The following is a 17,896-nucleotide window of genomic DNA, read 5'->3' on the forward strand; positions in this document are numbered from 1 at the left end:
TCACAAAAACCAGCGACGACTAGAAAAATGCTACCACTCTTTGGAGACTACTCACGACCATGCCCGCGACACCCCGGCGACCGTGCGGCAACAGCCTAGTCGCCTGTAGTCGCCTAAAAACATCGCCAAACTGGGACAACTCTCTTTTAAATTCATCCAGTGAATTGGCCTTCCCTGCTTTCTGTGGCAGAGAATTCCACAAGTTCACAACTCTCTGGGTGAAAAAGTTTCTTCTTACCTCAGTTTTAAATGGCCTCCCCTTTATTCTTAGACTGTGGTCCCTGGTTCTGGACTCCAACATTGGGAACATTTTTCCTGCATCAAGTTTGTCCAGTCCTTTTATAATTTTATACATCTGTATAAGATTCCCTCTCATCCTTCTAAGTACAATGATTTGGATGATGGAATTAGAAGTAACACTAGCAAGTTCCAGTGAATACGAGCCCAGTCTTTCCAACCTTTCCTCATATGACAGTCCCGCCATCCCAGGGATTAATCTTGTGAACGTACGCCGCACTGCCTCAATAGCAAGGACGTCCTTCCTCAAATTAGACCAAAACTCACACAATACTCCAGATGTGGTCTCACCAGGGCCCTATACAACTGCAGTAGGACCTCTTTGCTCCTATACTCTAATCATCTAATTATGAAGCCCACCATGCCATTAGCTTTCTTCACTTCCCGCTGTACCTGCATGTTTACTTTCAGTGACTGGTGTACAAGGACCCCCAGTTCTCGTTGCACTTCCCCTTTACCTAATCTGACACCATTGAGATAATAATCTGCCTCCTTGTTTTTGCCGCCAAAGTGGATAACCTCATATTTATCTACATTATACTGCATCTGCCATGCATCTGCCCACACACTCAACCTGTCCAAGTCACCCTGCAACCTCCTAACATCCTCTTCGCAGTTCACACTGCCACCCAGCTTTGTGTCATCTGCAAACTTGCTAGTGTTACTTCTAATTCCATCATCTAAATCATTAATATATATTGTAAATAGTTGCGGCCCCAGCACCAAGCCTTGCGGCACTCCACTCGCCACATGATAAGGGAATAACGTTCAGTACAAGATAAAAGCCAGGAAAGTCAAATCAAAGATAGTCCAAGAATCACCAATGAGGTAGATAGTAGTTCAGGACTGCTCTCTAGTTGCGGTAGGATGGTTCAGTTCCGACACTCAATCAACGAAAAGGTTGCCTGAAGATTAAAACCAGAGACCTGGCACAAAATACATGGTCTACTGCATAGCATGTTGCTTCTCCCACCCTGCCCCTAACCTCCCAAATGCTTTTTGGGCAGGAACTACCTTCAGTAGGTAACCAAAGGCACTCCACATCTCCTGAAAAGATAAGCAAACCAATAACAATTACCTTTCATGGCCCAACTAAGGCCCTCTTGTCAGCTCGATCCTGCACATTCCCAACACCAGACTCTGAAAACAGTATATTCGAGTTCTGTTATGTGAATTGACTACCAGACAAAACAAAACGCAAAGATTCAAGATCCAATATCTCAAGTTCAAAACTTGAGATAATGAAACACCCCCCATTTTCTCTGCCTGCTCAAAGTGGAGAAGGAACATTGAGGATGATATTGTGGATTTGTGTAAAGGGTATGGAAGTGCACTTCATCACAAACTACCCACCTGCTTACCCCATGAGGCACCTCTCGCCCCATCTGCGCATATGTTCACATATGCATTGGTCTCCTCGTCCGCTTGGACAGCACAATGGTGCAGCAGTCACTGAAAGGAAGCATGCAGGTACAGCAGGCAGTGAAGAAAGCTAATGGAATGTTGGCCTTCATAACAAGAGGAGTTGAGTATCAGAGCAAGGAGGTCCTTCTGCAATTGTACAGGGCCCTAGTGAGACCGCACCTGGAGTACTGTGTGCAGTTTTGGTCTCCAAATTTGAGGAAGGATATTCTTGCTATTGAGGGCGTACAGCGTAGGTTTACTAGGTTAATTCCCGGAATGGCGGGACTGTCGTATGTTGAAAAACTGGAGCGACTAGGCTTGTATACACTGGAATTTTGAAGGATGAGAGGGGATCTTATCGAAACATATAAGATTATTAAGGGGTTGGACACATTAGAGGCAGGAAACATGTTCCCAATGTTGGGGGAGTCCAGAACCAGGGGCCACAGTTTAAGAATAAGGGGTAGGCCATTTAGAACAGAGACGAGGAAAAGCTTTTTCAGTCAGAGAGTTGTAAATCTGTGGAATTCTCTGCCTCAGAAGGCAGTGGAGGCCAATTCTCTGAATGCATTCAAGAGAGAGCTAGATAGAGCTCTTAAGGATAGCGGAGTCAGGGGGGTATGGGGAGAAGGCAGGAAGGGGTTACTGATTGAGAATGATCAGCCATGATCACATTGAATGGTGCTGCTGGCTCGAAGGGCCGAATGGCCTACTCCTGCACCTATTGTCTATTGTCAGTAGAGTTGCTGCCTTACAGCACAAGAGACACTGGTTCAATCTGGACCGCGGATGCTGTCTGTACGTTCTCCCTGTAACCAGTTGGGTTTTATATGCTCCAGATGCTCTGGTTTCGTACCACATTCCAAAGACATGCAGATTTGTAATTAATTGGCTTCTGTAAATTGTCTATAGTGTGCAAGATGCAAAACCGTGATAACATAGAACTAGTGTATGTGTGTTCGTTGGTCGGTGCGAACTCAGTGGGCTGAAGGGCCTGTTTCTAAGGTGTATCTCTACAGTGCAAACATTACCCAAAAAATAAAAACAAAGCAAGTCAATCTCAATTCCAAAGAACCTCTGAAGAAAGCTATTTTACAGAATACTCCATACAATTTCACATGCAAAACTTTTGAAAAGTCAAGACTCATATTTACAAGAGGGGCAGTCAAATAAAATAGTTCAAACTCCAGAAATGTTCTTCTTAGCAAGCTGAGTACCTCAAAATGGGGAGCAAGTTCTAAAACCATTCGATCAACAGCTCTGGCTCTCTGCTTCTCCACCGCCGGGTTTGCCTGCGCAGTATGGGAACACTCAGCTCATGCAAGGAAGATTGATCCTGTGCTAAACACAAGCGGTCGCTCTTTCAGTGGATGCATGAAACCTACCAAGACTGACAACATCTACTTACTCTCTGGCATTGCACCTCCTGGAATCAGAGGAGCTGTAGCTAGTCAAAGAAAACGCCTCAGACAATCAGAGGAAGAAAGACACCCCCTACATGACCACCCTTTGCTATCTCAGCATTTCAAATCACGCAAAAGTTTCCTCTTTCTGTCCATCCTCTGGACTGCAGTGCATCGTCCAGAAGGCTCCGGGAAGAGAGACTAGAGAAATCTCCAGACAACACTCACATGGCAATCGATCCCTCTGAGAAACTCCCACCAGGTTCCGACCCACCGTGGATAACCTGGCACCGTCTCAACAGACTGAGGACAGGCATGGGGAGGAGCAAATCAAACATGCTGAAGTGGGAATATACTGAAGACGCGGCAGACTGTGAGTGTGGACGGGGCCTCCAGACTATGGAACATCTCCTGAGCTGTGACATGCTGCATGACACGTGCACTGTAAAGGATCTTGCAGAGGCCAATGACGTGGCACTGACATTTGCTCGCCATTGGCAAACACTTGTGTGATGACACGAATAAATAAATAAAAGGTCTACTCAGCAACAATCTGCAGTACAAAAATCTAGCACTCTTGCAAACACTGAAGAAGATGAGTATTCGTTCAAGTTACACCCTATTATAAATTAACTCTTACTGGTGAATATTTGTTACACAGAAATGTTCATCCTTTAGTGAGCAAAGTACACTTGCAACTTTTTCCAAGTTAAGAATATTTGCAAGATGATCTAGTAAAGATGACAGATTAAATGCAAAAGTCAAGCCCACCCAATAGTGAAAATCAAAATCCTTTCAGTGGGAAAATCATGTGTTTATTTAAGGTTTTCTAATTATCTCCAATGTGAATGCTTAACATAACAATTTGATAACACAATCCAAATCAGTTGAAGGTCAGAGCAATAAAACACTCAGAAGAAATACCCCAAACTGTAAGCAGTAGACACAACTGTCACTTTGACAATGGGATATTTACAGCTCACTTGACCATTTTTCTTTTATAAAATGTCATTCAAAATTGAAATGTGCAACGAGGATCCGCCACTAATATGAAGAACTAAATAGGTTGATATTATATCCAGCAGATAAAGTATTAAGGAAAGAAAGACTAAAAGTGATTAATGCACTAACATGGCTTTACTTGACCCAAGTCTATCAGAGAATTGGCTGTGGTGGTAGATTCATTGGCAAGGATCACAATGTGGGCCAAACAAAGTTTTCTTTGTGAGGACAGTCAATGCTTTTGTGAGATCAAGAAAGGCCATGAATAGTGGTGGTTGCTGCTTTCTGCATTTTGCTTGTTTTTATCATTCAATCATATCCCTTGATTGTAAGAATATCAATTATAATTCTTGGAAGAACATCCAAGATCCACAATAAGATTCTGGTCAACTTGGATCTCTTTCTACTTTGCATGAATCACCTTGAAGAGACAGACATTGACGATAAAAACTAGCACTGTCTCCAAAGCCCAACTGCAGCCTTTGGTCACCTGCGGAAAACAACTTGAAGACGAAGCTCTGAAGCCTATCGCCAAGATTATGATTAACTGAATAGCGGTAATTCCCACTTTTCTGTTTGCAGATACATGGACAACTTTCAGTAGGCTCCTCAAACCACTGGAGATTTATCGCCATTGGTGCATCTGCAAATCTTCGGGCAGAATATGGGAAGCAATGTTAACATCCCTTCCTAGACCAACACCCACATGCCAGCTCCAATATATAGGTCACATCAACAAATTTGACACCAGATTCCTAAAATAGGCAAATTACTGAACACATCATGGTGAGAAATTTCTGGGAGGATAGAGAAAAACCTACAAACCTCCATAGAAAAATCTGACAGCTTCACTGTCTCCTAAAATTGCCTGGCCAAACACTGCTCAAACTTTCAGAGAAGAATGCAGGAAGGCATTGAGCACTAGCACATCTACTCAGTGCTCATGAAGACTAAAAGCAAGCAACAAAAGACGTGTACTGTAATTTAGTTGGCTCATCACCCATCAAGCTCGATTGATCCATCTGGATCAGCATTTGTAGATCACAGAACGTTTGTCATCAAAGAAGCCAGAGAACTGTTGTGGAAGCAAACCATCAATGTGAAGACAAAGATGCCCAAAAGGGAAGACCGTAAAAAAAACACAGTTCTCGCGTGTTTGTACCACAACTAATGTGATGGAAAGTGCAAGAGAGATTTCCTTGCAGAAAGCATCATCAAACATTAAAATGATCTCCAGTTGCCCTCAGCCCGACCGAAATGGTCAAAACACTTAGAAGTGACTTTATACTACGTGGTTGTAAATGATCTTACGTCTGTTCACTGCAGAAATTTCATTTTGAATTTACTGCATAATTGAACACAAGTAAGCAAGAATACTCCATTAAATTTTGACCAAACTGAACACATTAGGGAAAAAATATTGATTTACAATCTTCTGTATCGATGTAAATGCTTGGACCTTGAATTCTTAGCTTCTACTCACTCAGCATGTCTAAATGAAAGTCATGTGGGAAAATAATAATGATTTTAAAATAATCTTTTTAAAATGTGTACTATCCTGTCTTTCATAAATGAACTGGTCACTTAGAAACACAACAATGGCTGAAAGAAATTAAAGAACAAGTCCCCACCAAAATAGGAAAGCACTATGGTTGGCATCAAACTACCGGGTGGCGCCAGCAATGGTTGCCTCGCCAACAGTCTGTCTGTCCCTTCCTTCTTTGTGTTTAAATAGTACGTGTTAAATGTATGTTTTAGTGTTTTTTAGCTTGTTTTATGTGGGGGGTGGGGGAGTTGTAGGAAACTTTTTCTAATCTCTTACCTCAACGGAGATGTGATTTTTTCCCGTATCGTATCTCCGTCCGCATTGCGGCCTAACTTCAAGGAGTTGGCGGACTTTGCTGGAGATCGACTGGGAGCTCCATCGTGGGGAGCCTGTGGACTTACCATCAGAGCCCCAATCGTGGGTGCCCATGGATTTCAACATCGCGAAGCTCGCGGTCTCAGGTTGGAGACTGATTTCGGGGAACTCCAAGCGCAGGAGCTTCGACCGCCCCGATGCGGGGGCTTCGACTGCCGACTGTGGGAGCTTCGATCGCCCCGACTGCGGATGGTTCGATCACCCCAACTGCAGGAGCCTAAAGAAGACGATTGGACCTTTTTGCCTTCCATCACAGTGAGGAATGTGGGGAATCCACTGTGGTGGATGATTATGTTCATTTTTATGTAGTTCTGTGCCCTGTTGCTTTTTTTTTTCATATGGCTGTATGGTAATTCACATATCACTGTACCTTAATTGGTACACGTGACAATAAAAGACCTTTGAAACTAATTAAAAGGAAAAAATTCATCCAGGATTAAATTCTTTTCCCATTAACCTTGGAATAAGTTGGTAAGAAAACACTGTTAAAGTCTTTAACAACAGCCATATAAAATAATTTACAAGAATTGACTACAAGTCACCTTCCATGGTCTAAATGAAAAGCTTATTTTTCTCATTGAAGTTACCACAAGCACATTTTTTAATATAACTCTGACCTATTGCCAAGGTTAAAAGGTACATTGCAAACCAGAACTATCATGTTAGTCAGATTTCTACATAACACAGTAATCGGCCATTACAGCTCAATGGGCCATTGCATTTTTCAATTGAATGTCAGTTGACTTCCAGCTTGGTCCCATTTTTCCATCTTTGCTCGGCATCACCGTGAATTTCCTTGTCCGCTGTCCAGCTTATCAAAAAATCAATGCAACCAGCCACTAGACTGAAAGTTACCAGCACACGATTTGTTAACGCTCTATATGTAGATGGACTACATTCAAATTACTCATGGAGCAGCTTAGAACTTCAGACAAACCGACTTGCAATGTGGTCCTTCGCTTAAACTTTTATTTCAGCACTGATAATAAAGACATAGTTTAACTCCAGTTTCAATAGTTTGTTTGGTTTCAGTCATCCAATATATTAGTAGAGAAAAGGGAGGGAATGGAATGCTGGCTCTAGGTTCTTCTTCAGGCCCTTATGTATTGATTGGTTCCTACGTATATATTAGGATTTTAACTCCGATCTGTGCATTTTGTTCAATCTGAAAAGTTTGGGTAATATGGCCATCAATAACCTCAAATTGTTAGAATAGAAAAAGTTTCAGAATTCAGAATTATAACAGTTTCACCCAAGTTTTCAACCCCAGGCTATTCGTGTCTATCAAGTTTTATTTAATCCACACCGGAGGTTTTATGTCCATTTGCTATGGAACAGGCTGCTTTTTTTTTTTGAAAAGGGACAAAACTTCTCATTAACCATTGCAGTTGTGGTTTGATTAATAAAAAGTGACAATGTCTTCTGTCTTAAATAATGTTGCAGAGTGCTGAACAGCAGCATGTCCTTCCCCCCATTGTTGAATTGTACACTGCAAGGCCCAGGAAGCGAGCGGGCAAGATCATCTCTGACCCCTCTCACCCTGGCCACAAACTCTTCGAAGCACTTCCCTCTGGGAGGCGACTCTAGACTGTAAAAGCAGCCACAGCTAGACATAAAAATAGCTTTTTTTCCACAAGTGATAGTTCTACTCAACCAAAGTCTGTAGTCCCTTTTTTGCTCTGGTTTATTTTCACCCACATGTTTAGACCGTAATGTTGTATCCTTATTGTTTTGATGTGGTTATGCTTTATTCTTAATTGTTAACTGTATGTTTGTGTTGTCATTTGTGAGCGGAGCACCAAGGCACATTCCTTGTTTATGCATACTTGGCCAATAAACTTATTCATTCATTCATAATGGATGATCAGAAACACTGACATTATCAATACACATATTACTCCAGTAAACATAGGGTTATGCAAATAACTCAACAGGAAATGGCAAAAACATTGAGCAACACCAACATAACAAAGAAAGATACAAAGTGCTGAAGTAACTCAGCGGGATCGGCAGCATTTCTGGAGAACATAGATAGATGCTGGGACCCTTGTTCGGACTGATTGTACCAACATAGCAAGTGAAACAGAATTTACATTTTAATTTTCAACAACTTCTGCACTGCAAAGCCCCTGAAACACTCTAAATATGATGTAGTAGAATTTTAATTTTCTAAGATTTCAACAGTTTCCTGTACAGATCTGCTCTTCCCAAGAGGGATACAATTTAAAGGAGAGAGAGATTTAGTCCAAGAATACAGCAGTGCATGTTTCCGGCTTCAAAACATGGGCAACATGCAGATCTGGTCTGTTGTGGAGCAAGTAATGTTTGCCTGGCAAGTGATCTTTTCCAACAAAGTGAACCATCTTGTATTATCGTTCAATATTATTAACTGCAAAATCCCACCACCCAGTTGGTTACTATCAGCCAAAAATGAAATTGGACCACCCACAATAATCATGACTACAAGAGCAGATCGTAGGGTAGGAATTCTCTGGGAAGTGACTGCATTGCTGATGCCTTGACATCATCTACAAGGAAGCAGCATGAGAGAATAATATGCATTTGTCTGGCAATGATAAGCAAATTATCATCCAGGACATGCAGAGCTCAACGGGACTGCCATCCACCACTGTAATAAATCATGCCAAAGAGTGTGTAAAATGTACAAAATACTGTGAACAGCTTCACAAGGCTTCTTACAGCAGCATCTAAACCTACTACCTATTGGAACGTCAGCTGGCACAAGGACGGGATATCAAGAAATATCACCACTAGCAAATATATCAACAAATTGCACAACTTCCAGAAATCACTATCTTCTAAAGGGTTATTAGAAAAAAAAGACCACCCTTCACAGCAACACCCACATTCCAGAAATGAAAAAAAAAAATCTTCAACTACACTCAAATATACGTAGTATCGTATAGTGAAATCTTAGATAATTTGAAAATGTGCATGTAATAAAGATGCCAATACCAAAAAGCAAATTTGACACTACAACAATAGTTGCAAAATTAACTATATAGCATTAGCAAAGCTTTAAGACAGAAAGCTTTACATAAGCATGGATTCTTTCTATCCAAAAAGACTTGTCCGAGTCTCTAGCTATTCATGGAAGTCCCTAACCACGTCTTTTGTACACTGAGATGACAGGATTAGAAACTGACATCTAACCTGAAATTATAGCCAATGCCTTCGATTTAAAAAAAAACTGATTTGGCAACTTGCATAAACGCAGTCCCTGCACTCACCTTTCACCCTGTCGCCTCATCGTGTAGAGTTCTCTACCCTGAAAACTCAGGCACCTCCAGAGTAACTGTTAATGATAATTAAATAGTTTATAGTTTCAGCATAAAGCTTAACCGTACCCAAATAAGTCTCGCTAATTACGCAGCACCCTTGGCACTACCTGCTAATTAACCTCACCTGAATGTTTCTCAACTCCGGTGGTAGCAGACTGGTTTCTGCAAATTGAAACAAAGCTATGAGACATAAAAAACTCCCATATCCGTGGCATTAGAACCTTTAGGATGTTGGCAGCCAGACAGCCTCACCTATGACTGCCAGACTGTCTACTCTTGAAGTATGAAGACTACACAATACCACACGCAATACCGCATGATCGCATTGAATGGCGGTGCTGGCTCGAAGGGCTGAATGGCCTACTCCTGCACCTATTGTCTATTGTCTATTGTCACACACCATGGAATCTGAAGGGAATGAATCATGTTATCTCAAGCGATCCCTCCATTCTATTCTCTCCCTTCCTATCTTGATCAAATACAGGGGAAGAACATCCTGCCTCTTTTACTGTTAACTCCACCACATTGACAACTTTTGAGAAGATATCCAATTAGTCCCACTGACCTGTTCATTCCTCATTGCTCAGCAAATTTCAGCCAGCTGGTTATCAAAATCACAATACCTCCAATTAGCTTAATGTTTAAACATCCTGTTTACGTGCAGCATAGTTGGGAACATTTCAGCTGTGAATCGCCAGAGAGCAGATTCCATTGTCATATTACTTTGCTGTGAATGTCTGGTACCTGGTTGTTCATGTACAATAAGGACATGGTGAGCCGACACATTTAATAAAGAACCTATGCCACCATTAGAAATACATTGATATCTTTCTCCACACCTCTTAAAACATGTTTCAGTTCCATGTAAAATTGAACTGAAAGGTTAATTCTGTTTATTCACAAAATGCTGGAGTAACTCAGCAGGTCAGGCAGCATCTCGGGAGAGAAGGAATGGGTGACGTTTCGGGTCGAGACCCTTCTTCAGACTGATGTCGGGGTGGGACAAAGGAAGGATATAGGTGGAGACAGGAAGATAGAGGGAGATCTGGGAAGGAGGAGGGGAATGGAGGGACAGAGGAGCTATCTGAAGTTGGAGAAGTCGACGTTCATATCACCGGGCCGCAAACTGCCCAGGCAACTGCCCTCTCCAAAGACACAACTGGTCTAGCTGAGTATTTTCAGCATTATCTGTTTCTAACCATGCAGAATATTCGCTCCAGTGACAAAAAAGAATGGTATTTGTACAACACTTGTGTATATCTACATTGCTAGTGATAAAGAACATTTAAACAATAGTTTAATTGCTGGAATCACCTTTAAAAATAATAAATTCACTGCATCATGTGATCATTGACATGTCTTATCAAAGAGCAAAACAAAATAGAGGCTGCTAATCTGAAGCAAAAACAGATTGCTGGAAGGGTTCACAATATTGGGCAACACCCAGAGATAGAGGAGAGATAACGTTTCAAGTCCAGATCATTTCAGCAAAAGAGTTCTAATAAAAGGTTACCTTCAAGAAACATTAACTCTATTTCGTTCTCTGCAAATGCTGCCTGACCTGCTATCTTCAGCATGTTCCTTTTTTAAAATAAAAATCGCAAATAATTTTATTCATTTTGAGGCAAATGAGATAGTTGTTAGCCGAGTCCAGTAGTAAAATATACATAATCTAAAATATTTTAAAAAGTAACTATGAAGAGAGACTCAAGAGACTGCAATATGCTGGAATCAGGAGCAAATGGCAGACTGGTAGGCGATAGGTGGAACCAGATAAGGGAGGGATGGTCAGCAGATGGAACTAGGTGAGGGAGGATATAAGAAAGGTGAACCAAGGAAGAAGAAATTCATGTAGGTAGTAATGTGGGTGATTGGCATCTAGAACGAGGTGGGATGGTGTGGTATGTGTCGCAGGTAGATAAAGTTGAGTCGCAGGTTGATAAGGTGGTCAAAAAGGCTTTTGGCACATTGGCCTTCATCAGTCAGAGCATTGAGTAAAGAGGTCATGTTGCAGTTGTATAAGACGTTGGTGAGACCGCATTTAGAGTATTGTGTTCAGTTCTGGGCACCATGTTATAGGAAAGATATTATCAAGCTGGAAAGGGTTCGGAGAAGATTTGCGAGGATGTTGCCAGGACTACAGGGTCTGAGCTAGAGGGAGAGGTTGAGTAGGCTGGGTCTCTATTCCTTGGAGCGCAGGAGGATGAGGGGTGTTCTTTTAGCAGTGCACAAGATCATGAGAGTAATAGATCGGGTAGATGCACAGAATCTCTTGCCCAGAGTAGGGGAATCGAGGACCACAGTAGGTAGGTTCAAGGTGAAGGGGAAAAGATTTAATAGGAATCTGAGGAATAACCTTTTCACACAAAGTGTCATGGATGTATGGAACAAGCTGCCAGAGGAGGTAGTCGAGGCTGGGACTACCCCAACGTTTAAGAAACAGTTAGACAGGTACATGGATAGGACAGGTTTGAAGGGATATGGACCAAATGCAGGCAGGTGGGACTAGCATAGTTGGGACATGTTGGCCGGTATGGGCAAGTTGGGCCAAAGGGCCTGTTTCCACATTGTATCATTCTATGATTCTATGAGAATGACGAGTCTAGGTAACAAGGCGGGGTTGGGGAGGAAGTGGAAAGGGATGGAAAGGATAAACAAAGAGGGGGATCCTGGATGGTCTGATGGGAGTGGGAAATTAACACAGGGGTAGGGGGTAAGTTTAATTCTGAAAATTCAATGTTCATATTATTGGGCTGTAGGATACCCATGCTTTAATACGAGATATTGTTCATCTAGTTTGTGTTTGACCTCAGTAAGTAGAAGACTGAGGACAGACAGGTTGATGTAAGAATGGGAAGTGGAGTTGAGATGACATGCAACAGGAAGCTCAAAATGGCCTCTTCTACAATGGCAAAACCTAGCGTTCACTCGTTGACGGATTTCAGAGCCCTTTGTTCTATCCACAGTGGTCGGTCATTTTGAGCTTCCAGTGTATTGGAAACTCTGAAGACTGGAAATCAAAAATAAAATCTGAAAACAGTGGAAATGTACTAAAGGATACATCAAAACAAGGTAAAGAATATTTGTTTAAAATCTTTAAACCAATAAATTATCCTCACCTCTTGTATATTCAGATGTTCAAAGGCTTGCCACGCATATCCTCCATTTCCATTTTTAAGGCAGCTGGAATTATTCTGGAAATAAGGAAAGAAAGTATTAGCTATTCCTCCCCAAGTAAAGCTTTTGGATATCTTTTATTCATTGTTCTTTATCTCTCCACATCACCGTTCATATCTCTCATTTCCTTTATCCCTAACCAGTCTGAAGAAGGGTCTCGACCCAAAACATCACCCATTCCTTCTCTCCAGAGATACTGCCTGTCCCGCTGAATTACTCCAGATTTTTGTGTCAATCTTCAGTTTAAACCAGCATCTGCAGTTCCCTCTTACACAATTCAGAACAGGTTCAAAAGATCAAACATTTTCCCTCAGCCTTTTCAAAGCACTCAACCTCAACGAGTATTTTTCAACAGTGTGGCCTGTACTACAACCTCCCAATACATTCCCTGCCAGCTTAATCCCAATACAGCCCATTAGAATTCATAATCCTGGACAATGCATCAGACTAGAATTGTTTGTGCTTGGATACACTTACACTACACTGGAGTTTAGGATTAACACAAAGTCATTAGCATTAATCACTGCTGCGGGAAAATGAACTGACAAACTGGTACTAAAAGAAAATACATCAAGACTTGAGCACTGAGAGTATCAGTTTAGGTTAACTATTCACAAAATGCTGGAGTAACTCAGCAGGTCAGGCAGCATCTCGGGAGAGAATGAATGGGTGACGTTTCGGGTCAAGACCCTTCTTCAGTCCGAAGAAGGGTCTCGACCCGAAACGTCACCCATTCCTTCTCTCCCGAGATGCTGCCTGACCTGCTGAGTTACTCCAGCATTTTGTGAATAAATACCTTCGAATCATACCAGCATCTGCAGTTATTTTCTTATAGTTTAGGTTAACTGGTCACTGCAGCCAGATGAGAATGTTGTTCGTTCAAGACTCAGTGAAGCATGCAATCCCGTCAATATGCAAGCATCGAGAGAGCTGGCATCTTTCAGCTGAGACTCAAGGAAAAACTCATCTCATTCAAAAATTCACACAGGCATCAATGATCGCATAGCACTTTTAAAGTGAGTGGGAAATTCTCACCAATACCTTGGTCAATATTCTTTCCTCTAACATAATCACATTGGATTACTTGATTATTCATCTTATTTTCAGCTCAGCTGCAAAGCAGAGAAAACGCCTTTCTGCACATCACATCCATAGCAGCCACCGAATATCATCTATCATGTTGCGATTTTCCAGCACTTGGATTATCATATCATATATATACAGCCGGAAACAGGCCTTTTATAGCTACAACACTTCAAGCGTGCCTCAAAATAGAGCACATGGTATTGGAGGTAGGGTACTGACATGGATAGAAAATTGGTTGACAGACAGAAAGCAAAGAGTGGGGATAAATGGGTCCCTTTCAGAATGGCAGGCAGTAACTAGTGGGGTACCGCAAGGCTCGGTGCTGGGACCGCAGATATTTACAATATACATTAATGACTTGGATGAAGGGATTAAAAGTGCCATTAGCAAATTTGCAGATGATACAAAGCTGGGTGGTAGTGTGAACTGTGAGGAAGATGCTATGAGGTTGCAGGGTGACTTGGACAGGATGTGTGAGTGGGCAGATGCATGGCAGATGCAGTTTAATGTGGATAAGTGTGAGGTTATCCACTTTGGTGGTAAGAATAGGAAGGCAGTATTATCTGAATGGTGTCAAGTTAGGAACAGGGGACGTACAACGAGATCTGGGTGTCCTAGTGCATCAGTCACAGAAAGGAAGCATGCAGGTACAGCAGGCAGTGAAGAAAGCCAATGGAATGTTGGCCTTCATAACAAGAGGAGTTGAGTATAGGAGCAAAGAGGTCCTTCTGCAGTTGTACAGGGCCCTAGTTAGACCGCACCTGGAGTAGTGTGTGCAGTTTTGGTCTCCAAATTTGAGGAAGGATATTCTTGCTATTGAGGGCGTGCAGCATAGGTTTACTAGGTTAATTCCCGGAATGGCGGGACTATCATATGTTGAAAGACTGGAGCGACTAGGCTTGTATACACTGGAATTTAGAAGGATGAGAGGAGATCTTATCGAAACGTATAAGATTATTAAGGGATTGGACACGTTAGAGGCAGCAAAACATGTTCCCAATGTTGGGGGAGTCCAGAACAAGGGGCCACGGTTTAAGAATAAGGGGTAGGCCATTTAGAACTGAGATGAGGAAAAACTTTTTCAGTTAGAGAGTTGTGAATCTGTGGAATTCTCTGCCTCAGAAGGCAGTGGAGGCCAATTCTCTGAATGCATTCAAGAGAGAGCTAGATAGAGCTCTTAATGATAGCAGAGTCAGGGGGTATGGGGAGAAGGCAGGAACGGGGTACTGATTGAGAATGATCAGCCATGATCACATTGAATGGCGGTGCTGGCTCGAAGGGCCGAATGGCCTCCTCCTGCACCTATTGTCTATTGTTTATTGTCTAAAATACTTAAAATATTGAGAGTACTGTTTCCATCACGTCCTCACGTTGAATGCTTCATGTTTCAATTACTGCTGAGTAAAATAATTCTTCAAGCCCCCTCCTGTCCCTTATGTTAAACCCACTCCCTCTTACTCTTTGGAATGTCACTGTACAAGACTGTCTACCAGATGTGCTCCCAATCAACAATGGCTACACGCCAAAATTTGTTGGCCGCAAAATTCTTGGGACATCGTGGGATCGTGAACGGTATTCAACAAGTTCATAATCTTTTTCCTTCCTCTTGGCTGGAGTTAAGAGAATGGGCCTCCTCCACTGCTAGAATGGAGCCACACGCGAACTGGAGGAACAACACATCATATGTTGCTTGGGTAGCTGACAACCCAACGGTATGAACGTCAAATTCCTATATTTTAGGTATTCTCCCCCTGTTCTCCCCCACAACAACCCCCCCCCTCTCTCTCCTCCTTCCCTCCCCAGGGGCACACATTGACTCCCACCTATTGCTCCCCTCCATCACCCACCTCTATTTTCCTCCCTCTGGCTTCACAATCTGCAACTCTCCCAATTAGTATCACACCTACTGTTCTTATCTCTGGGCTTTGTTCCCACCATCTGGCTGTCAAAAAAAGACCCTGTCGCCTGTGCTGACCTATTACCTGCCACACTTGGTCCTGCTTTTCTCTCCCTTTCCAGCTTTCTTCTCCCCCTCTACAATCAGTCTGAAGAAGGGTCCACACATGAAAAGAAACCCATTCTTCAGAGATGCCACCTGACCTGCTGAGTTACGTCAGCACCTTAATTTCTTTTGTGTGTTAAATCTGTACCTGACCTAGTAACTGCTTTATGCAGACAACAGGTAAACAAATTGTGAACTTTTTAAATCAGCTGCATCAATGCCTAGCAACGGAGAAAACTGCAACAACAGAAAAAAAGAAGTAACTTCCGTTTGAAATCTTTTTGCATGGGAATTCAAATGTTAAAATTCAAACATTTAGAAAACATTTCATGTGTTTTCCATTTGGAGGAAGTTTAAAAGCAAAATAAGGTTCAAAAATGGCACTTTACTTCACAACACTGAAAGAACTTCAAACAGAAAATTAGTTTCTGCACTCTTAATTGCTTATGTGGACTGTGCAGTATTTTACAGCAAAACTCAAACTGCTTTTGCAAGACCATCTCAGGTCAGATTTTAGATCAATACCAGACCTGGTGGACCTGTTGGGCCCAATTCTCTCCTGCATTGGTGCAGCACCCTCTCCTCCCCCCCCTTTAAAATGTGAATAACTTTTAAAATGTAACACCGATTTCAATGAAACTTCTTCCATTAGCACCAAAGGGATGACAGTGAGTAAGGTGGGCCTAAAATTGTCACGCTATCGTGTACCGTCTTGGCTGTAGTTCAGGAACAAACAAGCAAAAGAGTTTTAGTATATAGATGGCGTGACCCAAACCCAGAAGAGAAAGGTAAATACACAGGGCACAAAGGGTAATAGCACTTCACTGAAACATTAACCTACTGAATGGGGAAACATGATCCTGTATTACCAGATTCACATCATCATTATCACCGTGCGGCTCATGCAACAAGTCAAGGCACAATTATTGCAGGTCGCAAAAAACAGGAAACACCATAATTGCTCCAACAACAACAAAATGAGAATAAGACATTCAATTATTTTCTGGAAATGAATGTGCTGATATTTTTTATTAGTGCTTTGTTTCCAGTTTTGACACCGCTTTCTGCCACCAAACATAATAAAACGTGCCAACAGTGTCAAAACCTGACCAATGGTATTCACTTAATGCAATTAATCGACTTTTGGCACACAGGATAAGAATATGACATGATATTTTCCCAACCCAAATGATTATACAACTTTAAAAGATGCAAATGACACAGCCATCATCGTCACTTATAGCCATTCATCTGAGGGGGCAGTTAAGAATCAAAATGCACACACAAGTCAGGACTCACATCTAGGTCACAGCAATGAAAGATAACAGATTTCCTTCCCAAAAAAACGACTTTGATTTTTCCACGACAATCCAGTAGTTTCATGGTCATCATTGGACAAACACTGGCTTTCATTTAAATATAAACTAAATAAAAACTTGATATTAGCTCCTCAGCAGACATTGGAGGATTGGATCAATGATGCAGTTCTCTTGCCTTTTGATCCACAACTTAAACTATATACTGCAGCAAAAAACTCAACAGAAGCAGCCTGATCCGCTGAATCCCTCCTGCAGTTTGTTTTTTGTTCAAGATTCAAGCATCTGCAGCTTCTTGCATCTCCATTGCCATACACAACCCTGTGCTCCAGTTAGAAAGCCGCAGCTGTCATCAGGTTTATTTGATTCTAGCCAAACTCCCTCAACAAAGACGCTGCTATTTGTAGAGACAAGGAACTATGGATGCTCTGGAGATTGTTCTCCATCTCTGGAGAACAATATCCAGCATTGTGTCGTCTCATGCTGCGATTACCCTCAGCATTACCCTAATTCAAAGATGAAAAATTCAATATGTGTTTTAAACCTCTTATACCTCTGCAAAGCACCCAAAAATGTTTTTTTTTTAAATGTTAAAATGCAACCAGTAAGTAGTTGGTGCCATCACTAAGTGAAGATCGTAAAACTTAAACGGAGGTAAACTCCGACACTACCTCAGCTAACCTTCCCCCCAAGCTTCCTCCAAACCACCTGTTGTACCTGAAGCCCAGCCAGATTTCACATTTTAGACTAATAGCTAAAGAGAAGCAATTTGTCAGGATATTTGGGGGTACTGAAAGCATTTATGTGTCTCAAAGCCAAGGCAAGCATTATTGTAAAGCAAGAAAAATCCCTTAAGCAGTAATATGATAAACAGGTATTTTTGATATAGAGGCAGTTATTGCTTCCAACACATTAAAACACTTCAAAACTTCTGCCACCTCCAATGTGCTCCCACCACCAGTCACATCTTTGCATCCCCCCCACCC

At 41.9% G+C, this 17,896-nt stretch overlaps 1 protein-coding gene across 7 annotated transcripts in view; it reads right to left on the minus strand.

The window, feature by feature from the left end:
• sipa1l1 (signal-induced proliferation-associated 1 like 1) overlaps positions 1 to 17,896 on the minus strand; it is a 296,284-nt gene that overhangs the window by 246,736 nt on the left and 31,652 nt on the right. For all 7 annotated transcript variants that reach the window (XM_078406241.1, XM_078406248.1, XM_078406247.1 and 4 more), the window contains exon 2: positions 12,449 to 12,523. The gene's annotated coding sequence lies outside the window, so the exon portion shown is untranslated. The remainder of the gene's footprint in view (positions 1 to 12,448; positions 12,524 to 17,896) is intronic.

The sequence above is a fragment of the Rhinoraja longicauda genome, chromosome 10 (assembly GCF_053455715.1).
Source record: "Rhinoraja longicauda isolate Sanriku21f chromosome 10, sRhiLon1.1, whole genome shotgun sequence".
Classification (NCBI taxonomy): Eukaryota; Metazoa; Chordata; class Chondrichthyes; order Rajiformes; family Arhynchobatidae; genus Rhinoraja; species Rhinoraja longicauda.